The sequence below is a fragment of the Schistocerca nitens genome, chromosome 6 (assembly GCF_023898315.1).
Source record: "Schistocerca nitens isolate TAMUIC-IGC-003100 chromosome 6, iqSchNite1.1, whole genome shotgun sequence".
NCBI classification, from domain to species: domain Eukaryota; kingdom Metazoa; phylum Arthropoda; class Insecta; order Orthoptera; family Acrididae; genus Schistocerca; species Schistocerca nitens.
In genome coordinates this window covers 560,711,516-560,735,340 of record NC_064619.1, presented here as the reverse complement: position 1 = coordinate 560,735,340, position 23,825 = coordinate 560,711,516, and the positions used below count along the sequence as shown (strand labels likewise).

General features: G+C 43.9%; 1 protein-coding gene and 1 non-coding gene across 2 annotated transcripts in view; both read right to left on the bottom strand.

Moving 5' to 3' along the window:
- LOC126262391 (venom dipeptidyl peptidase 4-like) overlaps positions 1 to 23,825 on the bottom strand; it is a 605,446-nt gene that overhangs the window by 349,757 nt on the left and 231,864 nt on the right. The window lies entirely within an intron of this gene.
- Positions 204 to 278, bottom strand: Trnas-uga (transfer RNA serine (anticodon UGA)). Its single transcript has one exon. It is a non-coding gene; the product is annotated as a tRNA-Ser (tRNA).

Sequence of the window (23,825 nt, the reverse complement as noted above, 5' to 3'; positions counted from 1 at the left end):
ACACTCACCCACATACCGCCGTTGTAACCGAACATTCTCTACAGTGTATCGACATGCTGTTATGGTCTGCTCTATCACCGGAACTATCTCCAATCGACCACATATGGGACATCGTCGGATGACAACTCCAGAGTCCAGAATGAGATTTTCACTTTGCAGCAGAGTGTGCGCTGATATGAAACTTCCTGGCAGATTAAAACTGTGTGCCGGACCGAGACTCGAACTCGGGACCTTTGCCTTTCACGGGCAAGTGCTCTACCAACTGAGCTACCCAAGCACGACTCACGCCCCGTCCTCACAGCTTTACTTCTGCCAGTGCTAGTTCTGCAGGGTTCGCAAGAGAGCTTCTGTAAAGTTTGGAAGGTAGGAGTCGAGATACTGGCAGAAGTAAAGCTGTGAGGACGGGGCGTGAGTCGTGGTTGGGTAGCTCAGTTGGTGGAGCACTTGCCCGCAAAAGGCAAAGGTCCCGAGTTCGAGTCTCGGTCCGGCACAGAGTTTTAATCTGCCAGAAAGTTTCATATCAGCGCACACTCCTCTGCAGAGTGAAAATCTCATTCTGGAAACATCCCCCAGGCTGTGGCTAAGCCATGTCTCCGCAATATCCTTTCTTCCAGGAGTGCTAGTTCTGCAAGGTTCGCGGGAGAGCTTCTGTAAAGTTTGGAAGGTAGGAGACGAGATACTGGCAGAAGTAAAGCTGTGAGGACGGGGCGTGAGTCGTGCTTGGGTAGCTCAGATGGTAGAGCACTTGACCGCGAAAGGCAAAGGTCCCGAGTTCGAGTCTCGGTTCGGCACACAGTTTTAATCTACCAGGAAGTTTCCAGAGTCATTTGAGCCCTGCTGGTCCCGGCTTATGCGTTGGTTTAAACCTTGACTGTTACTCTGCAGTCGGTTTCCCACTGTTATTGCGGTTATGCCGTGGTTCTCCCTCTTTCTACGTGTGGCATCTGCGGTGTGTATCGATAATCGCACCTTGTACTATCTTTGGTCTGGTGCTTATAGTTTCTGGCTAGCCGGTGTGCGGCAGTCGGTCGGTTGGTGTGGACCAGCCAGGGAATCTCCGCGCGGCGCAGTGGGCCGGGCCCGCTGGCGGTCTCTACGCAGTGTCGGAGTGTGAGGCAGCTGTTCCGATTGCTACGAGGTTCGTGGCTCACCGATCCAGGACATCAAAGTTGAATGGTGGTTTAATTACCGAAGCCAGTCTGTTTACATTGTGCCGTTGGTTTTCATGGTTGGCTGTTGGGGGTATTCCCGTGAGCAACAGCGAGTGTTCGAGTTGGCGAAAGTTTGGCCACCATCCGGTGGAGTTTAACTGTATTTTGGTTATTTGAAGTCCAAGTCCACCAGCGGAATTTTTCGCCTTGTGGCCGTTAGCGTTCCAGTTACCTGCCCTGGCCGCTGACGTGAAATTCAGGCAGTGTCCTTTCCTCACCGTGTTGTCGCTGTCCAACACGTGTGTGTAGTTTTGACAACTTATGCACACTACGCCTTTTTCGAGTTGGCATTGGAGGTGTACTGGTCGGGTGGAAAGCAAGTCGTCTTGTCGGTGGGTCCCTTGACTGTCTCTTGGTTGGGTTGCCGGCGCATCGGATATAGTTGGGCCGACTACCTGTCTCCCCAAAGCGAACGTTAATATTTCAAGTGCAGACCGACCCCTGGAAACTTCTGAGTGCCGCTAGCTGTACTACCTTTTCTTATTAGTGTTTGACTGTGTGTTTTAATGGCTCATAGCCGATGGTTTGAATTTGTATGCTTTTAGTTGGGTTTTAAATAATGGGCCTTCAGCCGTTTTAAACTTGAAAGTTCCTTACTTGTCAAGTCTTGCATTGTTTGGGCCTTCAGCCTCATTTAAATTTTTTTTGATAAAGCTTTGAGCCTTCTTCCTTTTGAAAATTCATTATAGTTTTTTTTGTTCGATCATGGGCTTTCAGCCGTCTTAAAACTAAAATTCCTTACTTGTTAAGTCTTAGATTGTTTGGGCCTTGAGCCTCCTTTTTTAAAATTATTTAAGGATAAAGCTTTGGGCCTTCTGCCTTTAAAAATTTATTGTAGTTGTGTTTTTAAATCAAAGGCCTTCAGCCGTTTTAAAATTAAAGAGGTTGTGCCCTTAAGCTATAAGATTGTGTGATATATTCAGTCAATTGTTAAGGTCGGAAATTTGCTATGTAATGTTTGGGCAACTAAATAAAGTTATATGTGTTCGAGTGTAATTGACAGCCGCTCATGTTTTGCCCCTTTCCACAATTCCAACTGCCTGTTCTGTCCTGCGGATTTAACCAGGCGTTTCATCATTCAGACAGCGCTAATCATCCCTGTATTGGCCGACCAAGTGGAATAGCCATGGTCCTCCAGCCCACAAACTGACATCCGCACCTGTATAACACAATGGGTGCACATTTGCGTGCTTGCATTCAACATTCTGGCTGTTTCATCGGTTATTAATGTAGAAGCGAAAACATTTGCAATGGCTTATTTCACGCTTTCATTAACCTGTTATCTCGCAATATTAATCACTTCAATATGTTGGCTAGACTAATGTATTCCCGAAATTTCAGTAGTCTACATTAATTATTTTCTGGTGTTGTGACTCTTTTTCGTCAGTGTATTTACATATAAAGCTACAAACCGCAAACAAAATGTTTTGCGTATGTTCGATCTCAGTGACACGTTTCAACGTTCATATAAGAATCTGTCACAACAGTATTACATTAAGTCTTGTAGAAAACATGTTATATGCACTGTTACACTGCTCTTCTCTGCTTTACGCAGCGGGTCGCTTTATTCGAATTCAGTCTTATGTGTCGCTCATCCGAGATCGTAATTGTGCGGCCAGTAACGCGGATCAAACCGTGCCGAAGGTGCAGGAAATGCTTCGTCTGAATATGGTTATTCTAATGTTAATGAATACTGTTACAAAACTGAGATCTAAAATAAGTGGATTAAAGCTCGCTATTGAAAGTGCATTCAGCATGGTAGACAAAGCCGAATAGTAGTTCATCAAATATTAATAAACGAATCTAACTATTTTGGTGCGCTGGCTACTTTGTCGGCAGCCAATAAGATTATCTTCCTATTAAACTGACTCAGTTTCTCACTGAACTGGTACTCACTGTTCCATCTGTCTTCCTCTCACCCCAATTCTTACGTCAGCACTCGTGTTCTGTGGATCTGAAGATAGCAGCTTAGTCCTGTCTGAAACTTTTTTTATACTACATTTTTCAGTACGCGCAAATAAAAAAATTCTTTAATATAAAACCAATACGCTGAATCAGAATCGCACTGCGGGAATCTACGAAGTGAAGTGTAGCTTTGGCAAAATTTATACAGATAATTAAAGAAATTAATAAAGAGCGCAAATGCCACACACGTGTGAAATGTGGGACGGCGGAAGACCAAGCTTTTGATCAAGATACAAATCTTTGTACGTATGCTAGCCGAAGAATATAACGTTTATAGTAGGAAAGTCCGGGAGCAACTGAATGAATGTAATGTCGATAAAGATAACGACTACAGGCTTCAAGCTTAATGGCTTCCTGCTATCAAGTAACTACCCAGTCACCGTGTCCGAGGAAGACAAACAACTAACTATAAGGAAGCCATTTCAGAGGCACATAGGCAAAAATATTTTGTGCACATTTGTAAACCCAGTGCCTGAAAAAATAGTACATCTAGGAAGACGTCGATTTTGATCCTATGATATGCATTTGGGATATTATATGTACTGATAATTGTTTCAACGTTGTCCGCCAGTAGATAGCGTAGTGGTACAGCTATCAGAGCGACGTCTGTGTCTATCCTTTAATAGGGGATGCTCACAGCCGGAAGGCTCAGTGTGGAGCAAACGTGTGAAGCAAGAGGGCAACCATGCCACGGAGACATACTCGTGTTTGATACAGCCAACTGAGTGAGTCTGAAAAGGATCAAACTGTGGCCTGTGGAAGGGCCTTTTGGAGAACTGCCACACAAGTTGGATGTGCTGAGTCAGTTGTCCAACGATCCTGGTATCAGTAGTCACGTGAATATTCTCGCACCCGTAGACGAGGTTCTGGACGTCCACGCAGCAAAGAAGCCCTTCAGGACCATTGTATTGTAAGGGCAGCAGTGGCAAATCGTACAGCTACCACAGCATACATACTGCAGGAGGGTTCGTGAGCCCAGACAAGTCAACACGAAATGTTGCGAACCAGTAATTAAGAAGGTGCAAAAGCTTTCAAATGTGTCATTGTGATGTGAGTGATCGCAGCGAGAACAGGATAGCTTTCGATTTCCTTATGCCTTCAGCATGATTGCACTATTTAGCCATCAAGAATAACGCCATGTAGTCTTCAATAAGTACTAAAATATTGCTTATTTAACATAGGAGTAAACAGGTTACTTTAAAGTTATTGTTTAATGTTTCCCCACTATCATCAGAAAAGGGAAAGTTTCATAATTTCTACATACGGAAGTAATTTTTTTTTCTACAAAAAAATGTTCACAATCAGGTTTGTGAAGACACAACTCACAGAGATGCAAAAAACTTTATAATTAACCAGTAAAACTCGTGACAGAATGTTCTCAAAAAATTCTTGGTAAGATTTTAAATTTTTTTAAACTTTTTAAAATTTTTAAATTTTTTTTAAATTTTTTAAATTTTTATTTAAATTTTTAAATTTTAAATTTTTTTAAATTTTTTAAGAATTTACTAGAGTAAATACTATCAAACGTCGAAGAACTGGTTTATCATTCCTTATGAAGACCAGTGATACTTATGGAGAATGGTACTGCAAGCTTTTTGTTTTGAGAGGAGACATTTTCTATGTTCCTGGAACTCGGGAAAAGTAAGATTAAATGGTTATTACCCCCAACATCTGAATTACTACAGTCACAGGTGACTGAATTTCTGAGTTTCATACGGTGTGAATGAGCAGGGAAGCTGCTGTGATGGGATCTCATCCGAAATATTGCAGAGATAGCTCTGCGGTGTGCTGACACGTTACGAAATGAAGAAAAACGAAGTATGTGGGTTTGAACGCACCCATAAAACATTCCCTCATTCACGTCATTTCCTATTCCTCTTCCCACTGGAACTTTACTTCCATTTTTATTCGATGCAAGAAGTCTGAATGGTAAGTAAATATCAACACAAGCGCTAGGTATAGCAGCTTCTTTGGCTAGCTATCAGAAGAAATGCAACGCGAGGAACAACCAGCGTCAACAGGTATTTGTATGCATCCACTTCCTTAGCAAATAATTTCAACAGGTTCGCCCTGCAACTCGGGAAGGAAATTAATAAATGAAAACTGCTGTTGCCTAAGAAGTCACTGTCTCGACCATTTAGATCATTTTCACTGCCTCTGGCAAGTTGTTTTCATTTTTTTTTTTCCCCAAGTCAAGTTGCGGGCTCGCTTCATTGAAGAATTTCCTCCAGTACTAGTTACTGCCCGGAACTGAAAGATTCTTAGCGAGAGGGTAGCCGCTTGCTGCTAAAATGTCCTTTTCTATAGCGACAGATGGGGTCCAGCAGTAGATTGAAACTATGACGTATGGACGTACAAGATATGCGACAATTTACTGAACGCACAACATCCGCGTCGTTCCCTGTGCACCGGCTTTAAATACCCATTTTCCCGTAACCTCAAAGTGCGCATCAAAGTTTGAGTTTGCACTATGTCGAGGTGACAAAAGTCATGGGATACCTTCTAATATGGTGTTGGACCTCATGAGCTACTAAGTGGTCTCCAAGTAGACGACATCATGGGGTCCGCGCCACACTCGAAACCTACCATCAGCTCTTACCAACTGAAATCGGGACTCATCTGACTAGGCCACGGTTTTCCAGTCGTCTAGTGTCCAAACCGCATGGTCACGGGCCCAGAAGAGGGGCTGCAGGCGATGTTGTGCAAAATAATTTTATTTAAAAAAGCGGATAAAGTGTCACTAGAGGCCTTCCTAAGAGACAATCTCCATTCCTTCCGAACTGACTATGCAAATGTAGACGAGATGTGGCTCAAATTCAAAGATATAGTAGCAGCAGCAATTGAGAGATTCATTCCTCATAAATTGGTAAGAGATGGAACTGATCCCCCATGGTACACAAAACAGGTCCGAACGTTGTTGCCGAGGCAACGGAAAAAGCATGCGAAGTTCAGAAGAACGCGAAATCCCGAAGATTGGCTAAAATTTACAGACGCGCGGAATTTGGCACGGACTTCAATGCGAGATGCCTTTAATAGGTTCCATAACGAAACATTGTCTCGAAATTTGGTAGAAAATCCGAAGAAATTCTGGTCGTATGTAAGGTACACAAGGGGCAAGACGCAGTCAATACCTTCGCTGCGCAGTGCCGATGGTACTGTTACCGACGACTGTGCCGCTACAGCGGAGTTATTGAACGCAGTTTTCCGAAATTCCTTCACCAAGGAAAACGAATGGAATATTCCAGAATTTGAAACACGAACAGCTGCTAGCATGAGTTTCTTGGAAGTAGATACCTTAGGGGTTGCGAAGCAACTCAAATCGCTTGATACGGGCAAGTCTTCAGGTCCAGATTGTATACCGATTAGGTTCCTTTCAGATTACGCTGCTACTTAGCAATCATACGAAACCGCTCGCTCACCGATAGATCTGCACCTACAGATTGGAAAATTGGGCAGGTCGTACCAGTGTTTAAGAAGGGTAGTAGGAGTAATCCATCGAACTACAGACCTATATCACTAACGTCGGTTTGCAGTAGGGTTTTGGAGCATATATTGTATTCAAACATTATGAATCACCTCGAAGGGAACGATCTATTGATACGTAATCAGCATGGTTTCAGAAAACATCGTTCTTGTGCAACGCAGCTAGCTCTTTATTCGCACGAAGTAATGGCCGCTATCGACAGGGGATCTCAAGTTGGTCCCGTATTTCTAGATTTCCGGAAAGCTTTTGACACCGATCCTCACAAGCGACTTCTAATCAAGCTGCGGGCCTATGGGGTATCGTCTCAGTTGTGCGACTGGATTCGTGATTTCCTGTCAGGAAGGTAGCAGTTCGTAGTAATAGACGGCAAATCATCGAGTAAAATTGAAGTGATATCAGGTGTTCCCCAGGGAAGCGTCCTGGGTCCTCTGCTGTTCCTGATCTATATAAATGACCTGGGTGACAATCTGAGCAGTTCTCTTAGGTTGTTCGCAGATGATGCTGTTATTTACCGTCTAGTAAGGTCATCCGAAGACCAGTATCAGTTGCAAAGCGATTTAGAAAAGATTGCTGTATGGTGTGGAAGGTGGCAGTTGACGCTAAATAACAAAAAGTGTGAGGTGATCCATATGATTTCCAAAAGAAAACCGTTGGAATTCGATTACTCGATAAATAGTACAATTCTCAAGGCTGTCAATTCAACTAAGTACGTGGGTGTTAAAATTACGAACAACTTCAGTTGGAAAGACCATATTGATAATATCGAGGGGAAGGCAAGCCAAAGGTTGCGTTTCATTGGCAGGATACTTAGAAGATGCAACAAGTCCACTAAAGAGACAGCTTACACTACACTCGTTCGTCCTCTGTTAGAATATTGCTGCGCGGTGTGGGATCCTTACCAGGTGGGATTGACAGAGGACATCGAAAGAGTGCAAAAAAGGGCAGCTCGTTTTGTATTATCACGTAATAGGGGAGTGTGGCAGATATGATACGCGAGTTGTGATGGAAGTCATTAAAGCAAAGACGTTTTTCGTCGCGGCGAGATCTATTTACGAAATTTCAGTCACCAACTTTCTCTTCCGAATGCGAAAATATTTTGTTGAGCCCAACCTACATAGGTAGGAATGATCATCAAAATAAAATAAGAGAAATCAGAGCTCGAACAGAAAGGTTTAGGTGTTTGTTTTCCCCGCGCGCTGTTCGGGAGTGGAATGGTAGAGAGATGGTACGATTGTGGTTCGATGAACCCTCTGACAAACACTTAAATGTGAATTGCAGTGTAATCATGTAGATGTAGATATCAAAGACACTCGCGTCGGTCGTCTGCTGTCATAGCCCATTAACGCCAAATTTGGCCGCACTGTCCTAACGGATACGTTAGATTTCTGCGGTCATTATACGCACTGTTGCTTGTCTGTTACCACTGACAGCTCCACGCAAACGACGTTGCTCTCATTCGTTACGGGAATGCCGTCAGCGACTGTGTTGTTCATTGTGTAGATAATGCCTGAAGTTTAGTATTCTTGGTGCACTCTTGACTTCTCGTAATACTGAATTCCCTAACGACATCCGAAACTGAATGTCCCATGCGTCTAATTCCAACTACCGCTCCTCGTTCAAAGCCTTGATTCCCGCCATACGGTCATAATCGCAGCGAAATCTTTTCACGTGGATCACCTCAGTATAAATGAGAGCTCCGCCGATGCACTGCCCTTCTATACCTTGTGCACGCGATACTACCGCTATCACGCCATTCCAGGGCTTTTGTCACCCGAGTGTAAAGCGAAAGTGATTAGTCGCGTGTGGTTAAAGGCGACAGGAAGAGCACATCAGTACTTCACACACAGAGGGCAAGCCGTGATGGTGTCGAGTGCTAACAGGAAAGCTGCTATGCTTGCTTGCTCTGTATCCACTATATTATGCACTATCTGATCAGAAGTATCTAGACACCCCTATGTAATGCAAAGTTGATCACTAGAAGTCACGAGAAGTGGTCCCTCAGACATAAAAGGAGGCCAGGTGTATTGCGGTGTCAGTAGAGAAGCAGCAAAAGCTCAATGGGTAGTCAGAAGAGCTCAGTGATTTCGAACGTGAACTTGTTATTGAATGGCACCTGAATAGTAAATCCATGAGGAACATTCTAATCCTTATGACATTTCAGCTCTAAAGTTGACTGTTTGCTATGTGATTCTGAAGTACAAACGTGGGGGAACAACCATAGCTAAACAAGGACTAGGCAGACCTCATAAACTGCTGGCTGAGGCTATCGAGAATTTCGGAGGCTGTTTGTAAGAAATCACATTAAACTAGCATCAGGAATCACTCGTGAGTTCCAAATTTCTATCTGTAGTCCATCTGTCACAATTATTATGCTTAGGGAGTTAAAAACAATGGGGTACAATGGTAAAGCAGCTCTTCATTAGCCAAATATTTCTGAAGTCAGTTCCGAGCAAAATAGGGGTGGGGTAAAAAGCGAGGCCACTGGCATGTAGATGAGTGGAAACTGGTAATTTGGAGTGATGTGTGACTCTCTACCTTGTGGCAATCCAATGGAAGGGTTTGTGTAGCGCCGACAGTAAAGTACAGAGGACATGGTGTTAATGCATGGGGGTGTTTTCCGTGGCTTGGATGTGATCCCCATATTTCGCTTAAGAAAACACTAAAGGCGGAAAGATATTAACACATTTTACAATATTGTGGACTGCGCACAGTAGAGGATGTGTTCTGTGCCACCCTCAGGAAATTGAAGAGATAACTTCAGCGTGTTCGTCGCCACAAAAATGCAAACGAACTTCTTCTTCTCTATGGCAGCACAAGACGTCACAATTGTGCGCCCCCTAGAGGAGGTCACTAAACTTCGTTGGACTGTTCATCCTCGTCCACTCTAGAGCAGGTATCTCACACGTTTCGACTTCAATCTGTTTGGCCCAATGAAGGATTACTCCATGGGAAGCAGTACGTGGATGCTCGGGAGGCTGATGACGCAGCGCCACGTTGGCTTCGAGGTCGTCCAGTAGAGGGCTACCATGCGGGGACAAGGGGGCTACCATGCGGGCATAAAGGCCCTCCGAGTAAAGTGGCGTGGCGTAAGGCTGTCGCATTGAATGGAGACTGTGTTCAAATATAGGGTATTGTAGCCAAGAGAGAGGGGAATAATATTGTTCGTTGGAATCCCGAATAAAACCAATCTGTTTTACATTATTTATTGAACGCTCCTCGTAAAGATGAGTGAATGTAATTACCGATTCGTACTAGAACTTGTTCAACAGAAACTAACGAAGAAAGACGCCGTAATCCCTTTTCTCGAGAAATTACCAGCTACTCTCAGATTCCATGCCGCTGCTGAATGAAAGTCTGTAAAAAAGACAAACCCGGTAGTCAAGCGAAGGCAGGATTTGGTTACGATTGTGGACGGGGCCGTAATCAGTTACTATTGGTTGCCTTTTACAGTAACACACGTTTATTTTTAAAACAGTAATTCCAGACTCAACAATAAATAAAAAGAATACCACACGCTATTAATGAAGGAATAAACAACTGTGTAAATAATACTGTTTTCAGTGCGTTACAATTTAGCAAATCACTATAAAATGCAGATACAGCAGATAATGTTTTAAAAGCAAGCCACTGTGATCTGGGCACAAGGCCTTACACGCCAGGAATGGCAATAAATTACGAATTGTTTAAAACTCGCTGCAACTTACAAATTACAGGTATTGAAATATTAAAGGCAAGTGACCACAATCACGGCTCAAGGCCTTACACGCAAGAACGGCAATAAATTAACAATTCTTTAAGAACTCGTTGCAAATAACAAGTTACAGGTATTGAAATATTAAAGGTAAGCAGAAGGCATCAGACGCCAGGAATGGCAGTAAATAAGGTTTTAAAGCTTACTGCTAAAATACAAATACCAAATTAGAATTTTAAGGCAAATGACTACAATCACGGCTGAAGGCCTTACACGCCAGGAGCGGCAATAATATAAAAAAAATTAGAAACCTGCTGTAAAACAGCAAATACAGTAGCAAAGGTTAATTAAAAAACAAGCAACTGGTCACCAAATGGGTGAAATAATATGCTGGTAAACTTTGTACCACAACCCTTAACATCCAAAAAACACTACACTGCTAGATTTATTCCAGAAGGCGACCATAACTATTAACTAGACATATATAATATTTAATGTAGCCATTACAAGGTATAGTAATAAATAATACAATAATAAAACATAAGGACCAGTACCTAAGTTCCTTAAAGGGTAGTGAGGCAGATTATACCCGCAGAAGGCGTGGGCTGAAGGAGCGTTACACTGAACTACTGGCCATCAGACCTCCTTTTAAACACAAGTCTTACAAGAACCGAGAGGCCACAGACGATGCTCCAGGAATCGACCTCTGAGAAGGTACGGCAACAAACACTTTCGCGAGCGATGAGATAGGCACCCATGAGTTGAATACACTTCACAAGATGGTAACTCAGACTAGTGTCAGTCTAACGAATAACTAACGATAATCTTGCTGAAGCTACCTGACGTCCGATAAATAAAATGCACTACATCCCCAGAATACTGTGTTACAGTGCCCGGAACGAGAAAGGAACCACTACCACCAGAGTAGAAGAATCACCCACCGGCCTACAATCAAGAAAGCTGTCAAAACCACACACCTTACAGGACAGCAGCGGCAAGGCGAGAAAACGTACCCTGCCGTTACATACACTAACCCCAGGGCAGGTAACTGGGGCGCTAGCGGCCACCAGGCAAGAAAAATTACCGCTGGTTGAACTTAACAAATTTTAACAAGTTGAACGCAGTAAACAGTAACAAGAAGTCGAGGAAAGCTAATCAGATCCGCCTTCCCCAAGCACTCCACTCGCTGCTCTTCTCCTTGGCGACACTACGAGCAGCAAAACGAACCCAAGTCACTGGAGAATCGCGAGATATGACAATGGTGGAGGTTTCTCTACTTGGATTGAAATACATTCATTTTAAAGCTTGCTGGATCCGGTTAACCACGAGGTCGCGCACCCTCGTGACCACAGCCCTGCCACCCGGCAGTCCATGCGTGCCGCCAGAGGTCCCGGCGTGTTCTGACACTGCGCGGACCTGGCTCCTCCTGAGTCCCCAACCGAACTAGCCCACTCACACGACCCGTAAAAAATACGACGACGTCGCCCCAAAGATAGGGCAACAGTTACTACTTACCGATAACTGCCGCTGCTGTCACTAGCGGACAGCAACGGTTGTGAAACCGAGTGGCGCCAGTCAACACGAGAAGCAATCACGGCAACTAAATGATACCGTCTGGCCTCCAACTGAGGGCGGAAACCTACAAACAGCACCAACGCGAGCCGCAGTACGGCTCAGACTGTACTTCGCTTGCATACGTATCCTCACTTCTAGCACAGTTCCCTTTGAGGTCTCAATTACAAGCCTTTCTCGACAGTACTTCGAACATGGTGTTTTTATTTTCTTTTTAATTACCTGCACGTGTGATCTGCAGGCTACACTCTTAACATCCAGAAGATTTCGTTTGATGCTGTACCTTGTTCTTTCCTGTTGTCGTAATCTTTATTTCTGATGCCAAAAAGAAACTCACGTGATCTTTGAACTAAGTTACCATATTTTACGTTATTTCTTCCCGAATCACTTTGCCAGCGCGCCGTGGACTCTGTGATATTTACAGTTCTCTTCACTATACGAGGGCGTACTCTGATAGAAAGTATCCAGACACCTGTTAATGGGCATTAATGTTTGAGGTGTCCATTCTTTGCCCTTACGAAGGATAGTATCATCCCAGCGACAAGGTTGTATTAAGTGTCTGATGTCTGCGTAGGAATGGCAGCCCGTTCTTCTTGACAAGCCGAAACCTGAGAGGTTAGTGATGTCGGACGGTGTGGTCTGGAGTGAAGTCGACTCGTCGCAAAGACGTTCGGTGTGGTTCAGGTTGAAACTCTTGGCAGGCTAGTCTACTTCAGTAATCTTATTGTCCACAAACCAGTGACACAAATATGCTACTCTCTGACAGAGTGCATTGTCGTACCTCTACGATCATCCTCCTCGTTCAATCCCTCTATTGACGTAGTAAACAATGCTGTGCAATGTGTAAATATACTTCAGCGTTTAGCGATTTCTTAAGGGCAATATGGGGACCTCAACCAAACTACGATAACTGCCCCATACTGTAACACCACCTCCTCGGTGTTTCGCTGTTGTTCACTACAAAAGATGTCAGGTATTTACTACAGGTTATAGCGTGATTCATTACACCAAATTATCCATTTAGTCACCCACTGTTCAGTAGCACTGTTCTTTACACCGCCTCACGCGTCGCTTATGATTGACCGCTGGCTTATGGGGAGCTGTTCGACCACTGCACATTTCTTTTTCTTTTTTACTCGCTACGCACAGTCACTGTGCTAGGTGGTCTGCTGGTAGCACAATGGATTCCTTACGCTGATTTCATGCGATTTTTACGACCACCCTACGCTGTGCTTCACGGTGTCTGTCAGCCTGTACATGATGTCCGCCTGGTCTTGCTTCAGCTGTGCTTGTTCCTTCGCGTTTCCACTTGAGTCACATAGCCAACAATCGACATGGGCAGTTTTAGAAAGCCAACAGGTGTGACATTAAGTCACGTAAGTGGTATGCGCCCTTTTTATGGAATTTGAAGGCTGGTTGTCGGGTTGATACGGGGGATGGGACCAAACTGCGAGGTCATCAGTCCTACGGGATTAGGGAAGGACGGGAAGGATTGGTAAGGAAGCCGGCCGTGCCCTTTGAAAAATGACGATCCCGGCATCTGCCTGAAGCGATTTAGGGAATCCGTGGAAAACCTGAATCAGGATGATCGGACACTGGTCTGAACCACCGTCCTCCCGAATGCGAGTCTAGTGTGCTAGCCACTGCGCCATCGCGCTCGGTAATTTGAAGCTTGTATCAGTGCTGTTATGGACGCTATAAAAATTTATGGAAGTCACAGTGAAATCTGGTTTCGCAGGATAGAGCGGATCAGGTTGTGGAAAGGGGCCAAGGTCAATTACTGTTAGTTATACAAGATAACACTCAACTTTATTCCTTAAACCAATGCACAGTTTTCTCTTTCAAACAAAAAAGACCAGTTCACGGCTGAGGGACCAAGTAACTTCTCCAGAAGTTTAAATGATTGCTTTTAGAATACCAGGATTTAGAGTAACGGCTGAAGGCCTTACTTAACCCTTTGTTTCCTGACATAAGAAAAAATTTACTTTTTAACAATTTCTTTGCAGAATTTATGCTACTGTGGCCTCAAATGACGGTAGGATTTTTTGTAAAATTTTATTTTTCACAACTTTTTTCTCTCCTGGTACTCAGAAGTACCGTCAGACTCCATGGACAGAATCACAACATGCTCCAATTTTTATAACTTGTACTTTATTCCACATAACTATTAAATATTTTTACATTAGAAAATTAATTAACAGAAATATGATATTTCTGAATTTTTCTTTAAGTTTCGCATAAATTTATTCTAGAGCAACTTCACAGTACATAGTAACTTAGCTATACATTTTTGACAGTATATACATATCACATATTTAGTGATACCTCATGAAATTGTAGGAAACAGTTGTTTTTTTCATTGCAGCACAAATACACTTTACATGTACTACATTGTGAATATGGTCACGACTGAATTTTATTTTTCGCACACATTTCGCGTAGTCCTCTTTTACAACTGAACACCACAAAATGGTTTCCTCGGTTGCCAAGACGTACATCCTTCAGAACAGAAAAGTTATCCTTCCTTCTCTTTGGGAGAGTTATTTCATCTTTACCATAGTTTCTCTTTTTGAGATTTGGCACTTGCCGTTCATTCATTAGCCCCAGTGTCACAGCACACCTGAATTCCAGCAGTGGCAGTGCCCCATGGAAATCACTGAAAATGACGTAAGCATTGACAAAAGCAATTTCTATTGCTCCCCTGAAGAGACGGTGCCACCATTTCTTTGATCGCTTGTCAAGACCATAAGTTGAACGTAATCTGTCTACATGATCCACACCACCAATGTTTTTATTGTAATCACATACAATAAATGGACATGGTATAGTCATACTAGTTCCATCTTTCTGTTTTCTTGTCACTACGCTCTGTTCAGTGCCATGGAAGTTTGACGCAAAATACACTACTTTATTTTCCTTCCATTGAAATACTGTTAGGTCTAAAGATGACACTCTGTGATTTGATTTAGACATTTTTCTTTAGGTAAATTCCCTGGCAAACCTTTCTTGTTTTTTCTAATTGTTCCACAGGCAAATGTATTTACGGATTTCTGTGTGAGAAAAAGTGGACAGAACAACTAGTGAGAGGTAACGCATTGTTGCTACAATAAAGTGTTCGCACAACCTGACGGTACTAATAAGTCCGTTTTCTATTTTCCACTTTATCTCATTCACTTGTAACGTAATGCTTGAAACTATTATAAAAAAAAACATGTAGGTAGGTACGTACAATGGAAAACTCAACGGAAGTTTCAATAAATTGCGCATAAATTCAGGCAACACCATGGAAATAAGCACATACAATCTTCTGTTTTCACAGCAGCGCGCATAAAACAATTTCAAGCTCTGACCGCCAGAGAGGTCTATGTATTGCACAATAAGATCTATGAAACAGTAGAGCAGAGTTACTGTTACGTACCGACAGGCTATCCGGTCACGAAACTGCACCACGAGAAAATAATGAGAGTCAAAACTTACTGGTTCTTTTAAGTACCGTCAGGCAACAAAGGGTTAAGTAAAATTACAGTATCTTTTCGGCTAAAGACCGAAATAATATTTCAGATCAGCTAAAAGCCACGCATTTACAAATTCCCGCTCAAGGCCATATTAAGGAAAATTCAAGTTAATTCATTGGCTGAAAGCCCAATTTAAAAAATTTTCTTTACATAATAAAAGAGAGACTTTACACATAGGCCTTTACACAGCACAACAGAAAAACATCTTTGTCGGCTGAAGGCCCAAGCAATTACTCAAGAATAATCAAAGACAACCTTAAGATAACAATTTACAGAACGTTTCAAGAATTCAACATAATTAAAGAGAAACCTTACAGACAAGGATTTACATATTAAAGCTACAGATACTGAAACAAACGCGGCTGAAGGCCTAAATACAGAGCAACAAGAATTGTAAATGAAACACGGCTGAAGGCCTAATCTTAAAGTTGTTATGACGTTCGGGTGAAGGCCATATACTAAACATAAAACAGACAATATTAATACACAGCTGAAGGCCTGGCACAGTACCTACGACCTAATAAAAAGACAATCACAAACAACAACCAGTGGTGCTCAGAAGTGCTCCAAGGGTCGGCCTGGGGAGGAAACTCTAACCACGGTTTAGGTGAGACAGACAGCCAAGCGTATCACTACACAATCGGGTTGCACCACGACCTACGGACAGCTGACGAATCAACCAACCGCCTAATCAATTCCGTTCCACCCGACCAACAGCTCGACAACCAAAAGTACCAGTGAAGACGAGGATCGCAGCAGGATTATGTCTTAACAATTGGCATATAAACACAGTCAAGGCACAATAAACACTCAAAGAGAAAAGGAGAACAACACCAAGCTGTCGAACTACAGGCCGTGCCGGAGACCATCAACACAGCGAGGAAACACACACTCGCTGCTCTGTCGCAACCGATCGACTGCCTCCAACACGCAGAGAAACATCACAATAACTGATCAGTCAAAACCACAAGCTACACACGGTTCCGTGGAAACACTTCCACAAACAACTCGAACGATTCTAAAACCAGTGACTGTAGTACAAAGGACGAATCACAAGTCGACACGCGCGGAGAACCCAGAAGCGGTCGGCGACCAAATACATATCGTCCGATGAGACGACCGACCGAACAACCAACCACGGTCGTCCCCGCTCAAATCTCCTTCCCCCGAACAGTGCATGTGTGTCGCCAGCGGTCGGCGAGTGCTGGCTGTGCAGACCTTACTGGAGCTCCATCCGGACTGCACTCTCGACACACGACGACCCGGAAATACTGGCGGTCGCTCCAAAGATAGTACGGCAGTGCTATTATCGATAAGCGCTGCTGCTGTCACTCACGGGCAGGCAAGCCAGCAACTTAGTGACGCCAGTAAATCGAATAAGAAACGGGACGGCAGTACCGCAAAGACAAGATGCCAAGCACTAAACGGCACGAACAGGAGCCGCTCACGCAGGTTGTGTAGTGACTACTCTCTTTAATTCCGCGTTTTGATTTGAACATCGTCATCAGGTTAATCAAAGTTTAGGTGAACACGTCATATGTAAGTATGCAGTCATCTGTTTTATCCATAAGACAATGCAAATCTCATTGTCTTATGGATAAGATAGATGATACCATACCTATGTATGACTTGCTCTCCGAAACCTTGATTAACTTTTTGATGACGTATAAATCGAAACGATTAAACAGGGAAAGTGGTCACTATACATCTTGTGATTTCCATATATTTTTGTAGCATCCACACTAGTTTTGATAAAACCTCCAAAAAGCCCCAGAAAGCGTTGAAATATCCCTAATGGTTTTGTTACTCAGGTGACAACCAGTGACTGCTCCACGTTCGAAGTGACTGAGCTCTCCTGACCGGCCCATTCTGTTGTTACAGCTCCTCCACTGACGACACAATACTTCCCCCGGTCTAATATTTTGAAGAATCAGTCTCAGTTGCACAAATTTTCTGGTCTTTACCAGGTTTCGGCTAAATTAATCTAGCCTTCTTCAGAAGCATAAAATTACTATAACATGCCTGAGTAAGGCACAATGAACATCGAATTAAAACCTATACTACCGTGGTACTATGTCGAAGGGAAACATGGTACGACGGTACTATAGGTTTTAATTTGATGTTGACAGTGCCTTGCTCAGGCATGTTATAGTAATGTTATGCTTCTGAAGAAGGCAGGATTAATTTAGCCGAAACCAGGTAAAGAACAGAAAATTTGTGCAACTGAGGCTGATTCTTCAAAATATTAGTTTATCACAGTTGCTGACGAAGCTGCAATACGCTTTCTTAAGACTTCCCCCGGTCTCCTTTTGCAGTGCCGGGTCCGCCTCTCGTGAGACCTAGCTGGCTGGTGTGGCCGAGCGGTTCTAGGCGCTGTAGTCTGGAACCGCGCGATCGCTACGGTCGCAGGTTCGAATCCCGCCTCGGGCATGGATGTGTGTGATGTCCTTAGGTTAGTTAGGTTTAAGTGGTTCTAAGTTCTAGCGGACTGATGACCTCAGATGTAAAGTCCCATAGTCCTCAGAGCAATTTGAACCATTTTTCTCGTGAGACCTAGTGGTCAATGCCACATTACATAGTGATGTTCTCATATCTTTGATGTGACAGTGTAAACTTGCCTTCGGTTCGGTGCAGCGTACCACAGCAGGATGGAGATAACGAGTGTAGGCAGTCGCCGCAACTCCGCGGACTCTTGCGTCACCGAGCATTCGGGGGGATAACGGCTCAAACACGCGTCCTGCCACGTTGATTTAGGTTTTCCGTGATTTTTCTAAATCGTTTCAGGCAAATTCCGGGATGGTTCTTTTGAAAGGGCACGGCCGATTTCCTTCCCCATTTTACCCCAGTCCAGGAAGCTACCGTACAGCCAGAGGGATCTATATTTATACTCTCCACAACCTAGGATGCTTTCTCGGTGACCCTGTAAATACCTGAGCTAAACAACGTAGAACAACAACGTACGTTACAAGCAGAGCATTCTGTATTACTTCATTTCCGTATTTCTAACATTTTAAAGTTGTTTGTCGACTTTAGATGACATGTCAATCATAGATGTTCTTATCTTTGTTTATGATACTTTCAGTCATGTTTTAAACATTGTCCCGCTACACTTTATTAACTAATGTTTCGCCGCAAGGGATATCGGATTTTAGAGAGTAAATTAATATGGAGTATGCCGTTCTTCTTTTCAAACATTCACATACCCATTTCTTCTTTCCTTATTGTCTTTTGGGCATGCAGTTGTAGTAATTAAAGTAGCCACAAATGCAGTGAAAAAAAGAAATGATTAGCGCACATTCACATTCTCTTTACATCGTTCCTTTCTTGTTGCTCTCATGGTGATGGACTGTTTCTATCGCAATAAATAAGCGTGAAAGGAAGCTACCGTGCAGACAGAGGGATCTATATTTATACTTGGCAGAACTAATTACATAATGACATGCTTTCGTTTCCCAAAGTTATTGTTGTGTACATAGTTCAGCATAGTCAGCGCGTACACAACTTTACCACTACAGCGCGCCCCGCTAAGCACAACATCGCAGGCGCAGCGCTCGTCCGTCTCCGCACTATGAGATGGCGCTGCCATAGAGACGGACCAAATTCTGCTTCCGCCGATCCACGTATTAACATGTAACACAGGCAATGAGACTGCTGCTAACGTAGAACCTTTTCTCTTCGCAGATCACACTCGCGCAGTGATACATGAACGCGTGAGGTATTATAACGAGTGTACAGACCTCCGATTAGTCAGTCTGCATTTGTCTGCACCAGTCTGTACGAGTTCTACATTTGTCTGTACCAGTCTATAGTCGAGTTTCAGTCTGCGCCAAATAAGATGACCATATTCCTGTACATGGCCATGAAGATAAATGTATAGACACTTTTGTCAAGTATCAGAGATATATGTGAGAATAAGATTAACGTACCAATACCAAAGGAACTTCAGACTGTCAATTGTAAATAGCATCCAGAACCAAGTTAAGTATTTTTTATGCTTGTTATTATTTTAATAAATGTGTGTGAAAATTAATCAAGTTCTGTTTAAAGTTGGTCACTGTCCATCTGCTACTCTAAGCGTGCATGTGGCATTTCTATCGTCTGACCTAACGGCAGAAGATAAACACGCCACGATAAGACCACGAGACATATTGCTGACACTCGCCTACTTCGTTAGAGCGACAAGTCAAATAATCTGATGGTGTGTGTGCTGAATTCCTACAGTACGCACACTACACTGTGCAACCAACGGTAACTGATTAGGCCCTGTCCACACCTTGTCCTGCTTTCCCTAAGTCCCACGTCTCACAATACAGCTTGTGATTTCCATGTATTTTTACAGCGTCCATACTAGCATTCATAAAACCTCAAAAAAGCTTTAGAAAGGGTTGCAATATCCCTAACGGGTTTGTTACTCGGGTGACATCCAATGACTAGTCTACGGCGAAGCCCCTGAGCTCTCCTGGACGACACAACACTTCCCCGGTCTCCTTTTACAGTGAGACTTAGTGGTCAATGCCACATTACATAGTGATGTTCTCATATCTTTGATGTGACGGTCTAAACTTGCCTTCGGTTCGGTGCAGCATACCACGAGTTTAGGCAGTCGCCGAAACTCCGCGGTTACTTTTGCGTCACCCAGCACTCGGGAGGATAACGGCTCAAACACGCGTCCTGCCACCTTGATTTAGGTTTTCCGTAATTTTCCTAAATTCCGGGTGGTTCCTTTGAAAGGGCAGGGCCGATTTCCTTCCCCATTCTTCCCCATTTCCTTCCCCATTCTTCCCTGTTCAAAAAAATGGTTCAAATGGTTCTGAGCACTATGCGACTTAACTTCTGAGGTCATCAGTCGCCTAGAACTTAGAACTAATTAAACCTAACTAACCTAAGGACATCACACACATCCATGCCCGAGGCAGGATTCGAACCTGCGACCGTAGCGGTCACGCGGTTCCAGACTGAAGCGCCTTTAACCGCACGGCCACACCGGCCGGCTGCTCCGTCTGTAATGACCTTGTTGTCGACGGGACGTTAACACTTTTTCCTCCTCCTCCTCTTGTTGTGCGTTAAAATGAATGTGCAAATTGGCTCTAAGGAAAGAAGACGCTCCCATCAGCCCTAGTAGTATCAAAACGTGTCGATGTCTTTGCAGGCTAACGCCTCACTGGTGAGTACGGAGCTATAGAAAGTCTCGCGACCTATATTTTGCCCCGGCGGCTGTCTGCTTGCGGAGCGGAGAGCTGTGAAGGAACGCGGTCGGTCCAAAAGAGGCCTGGAGTAACCGGTTAGCGGCCGGAGGCGGCGGCGGCGGCAGCAGCAGCTCGATGCGGAAGCGGGCGCGCTCTTCCGCAGCGAGGCCGCGTCAGCGACCAGGCGCGGAGCTCAGTGCCGAGCGGGCCGCGGCGCGCCGCGCCGGGGTGAAAGCGAAAGCTGGCCCCCAGGGGAACGCGTCGCGCAGTAGCTGCCTGCCGTGGGCCGCGGGCCTCGCGTGAAAGTGCCACCAGCAGAGCGCCTTAAGCCGGGTTCACACAGGCAACAAAAGAGAGAGACTCAGACCTACGAACAACAGGCTCGAAGACATTACCACGGTGGAACCAACCGCCTGGCACAAAGTCAAGGTACCTCTATCAATCATTAGGAACCACCAATAGTAAGCACCAACTGAGGAACCGAGAAGAGTGACGAAAGAACACAGACAAGAAGAATCCAAGAAACAAGGCAACAGGGAAGAAAATATCAAAAGCAACCAATAGATACCCAAGGCAACTCAAATCAACCACCATCAAATCAGGACCACTAAAGGGCGAAAGTGCCCACAGTGAGTCCCAAAGCGCCGAAAATGGAGACCCAAATATTTGTTTTTGTTAATAAATAAACGGAGCCCCCAATTAAGAAAAACCTATCCTGCACACACGGGGGACCAAGCTCCTAAGGAGCTAGAACCCCAGCCATCGCAAAAAAAAAAAAAAAAAAAAAAAAAAAATGGCGAACTGCAGTTGCTTTGTAGTTGCATGTGTAAACTCCTAGTTTTCGGTGGCGCCATTTAAGAAGCGCAACTTTTGTCACGCCACAAAAAGATGAACTTGGTTCTACTTTGTTGCGTCATTTTGCCTTCTCCACAATCGAATAACGTCATTCGATTGCTACCTCGCGGCTGGATTCAAACCTTTCTAATGCGTATTCGTTCGCAGATAGTGCTTTTGTTTGTGCGTTTGCTATTAATATGTCGAAAAAGTGGCCAACAGCAACAATTATGAGATTCTTGGAGGTGTATCAAGAACGAGAATGCTTTTGGAACCACAAAAGCTAATCATACAAAGACAGAAATTTGAGAGATGCTGCATTAATTGAAATAGTAAACAGTATGCGTGAATATGTACCTGGAATTGATGTAGCTACAACAAAATTAAAAATTCGAAGCATTCGAAATGCTTACGTGAATGAACATAAAAAAGTACTGAAATCACTTAAGTGTGGTGCGTCTACAGACGGTATTTATAAACCCAGCCTTGCTTGGTTTGAAGCTGCAGACCGGTTCTTAAAACATGTAGTCGAGACAAGAGAGACGAGAAACACTTTGGTAAGTAATATTTTACATTTATTATGTTCGCAAAACATCTTATTTAGTAATATGCACAGCCGTTTAATCAGCTGAGACAGGTGACGCCATTTTGCAAGCTGCGCAATTACGAAGAATTTGTGGCGTCCTGTGTGAACGGTAGCTCACAGCGCCACTCCAGAATGACTTGACTTGTGGTGATACTTTCGTTGCGTGTGTGAACCCGGCTTTACACATATCATGGGAGCGATCGTTAAATCGCCCATCTTTCATTCTGCATCTACAGAGTGGTGCGCGAAATGTGTTACCAATTGCTTCTTTCACAATTTACGACGCACGTTAGATATCCCGCTGGGATCTCCACAGCAGTACCAGCAGAGCTTGGAAAAACAAATGAGTTACGAAATGACGTATAATTCACGATACTGCCGCTAGGAGACTAGTAAGCAGCAATGGCTGACAATGGAAGACTGACGACACAGCAACGATCGGCAATTGTGTTACTTTTCCATGAAACGAAAAGCCTTGTTGTGACTCAAGAGGCGCTTTCGACAACAGTTTAACACACGATGGGTTCCTTTCAAGAAGACCATTCACATGTTGTAAGATAAATTTCTACAGGAAGGAACAGTATTGGCAGCGAAGCGACCTGGGCCTAAGCCTGTTTGTTCGCGGTACGAGTTGCTGTACAGAGAAGTCCCGGGAAATCGTGCAGAAAGGCAGCAGTGCAACTGGGAATATCCAGACGCTCCGTTCAACGCATTCTTAAAAGTGACCTCCGTATGTACCCATACAAGATGACCTGTGCACAGAAGCTCACTGAAGAACACAAGCAGCAGAGCCTACTGTTTGCTCATTGGGCGGAAGATAGGAAAGAAACTCTCAACAACCTTTGGTTTTCAGACGAGGCGCATTTTCATTTAGACGGTGTGGTTAACAAAGAAAATGGACGCTTTTGGGCCACTGAAAACCCACTAGTGCTTCATGAACGACAACATTATGCTCCGAGGATTACAGCGTGGACAGCAATTTCCAGTCACGGACTTATTGGACCCTTTTTCTTTGAAGAAACTGTGAACAGCGAGCATTATTTGAGCATGCTTCACAATAGCTTCATTCCACAGCTTCTTGCTACTGCCTTGCCCTTCAACACGCAGTGGTTCATGCAAGATGGAGCAAGGCCACATAGTGCAAACACTCTGTTGGAGGTTTTACACCAGCATTTCGACATGCGGATCATTTCACTCAGGTTTCCAGGTCGCTTCAATGACGGACAAAATTGACCCCCCAATAATCCAGACCTCAATCCACGTGACTTTTTTCTTTGGGGGTACCTAAAGGAAAAAATTTTCCCGAAACGTCCACATGATTTAATGGAGCTCAGAAGACTTATTCTTCAAGCTTGCAGTGAAATTACGGAAGACATATGCCGTAGGGTAATCACTAACTTCAGTGTTCGTTTGAAGGAAGTTAGGAAACGAAATGGTGGACATATTGAGCATGTGCTGAGTTGGAAAAAATCTCCATGGACGGCTCTTCATTGTAGTATATGTTCCTTTCAGATTGACTTGACAATACAGTTTATATTCAAAAACAAAATGGTAACACATTTCGTGCGCCACCGTGTATATCTTTACAGTGTGTCTGTAAGGTGGGCATGTCATTTCTGTAAGTTATCGGTGTGCATATCAGAGAGACAGCAAGTGATGTTATTGTTAAACAGTATTTCCTCTTGAACCTTCCTGGCAGATTAAAACTGCTTCTGTGAAGCTGTTAGGTGTTATGGTTTCCCACGAAAGTCAAACGTTCCGAGTTCAAGTCTCGCTCAGGC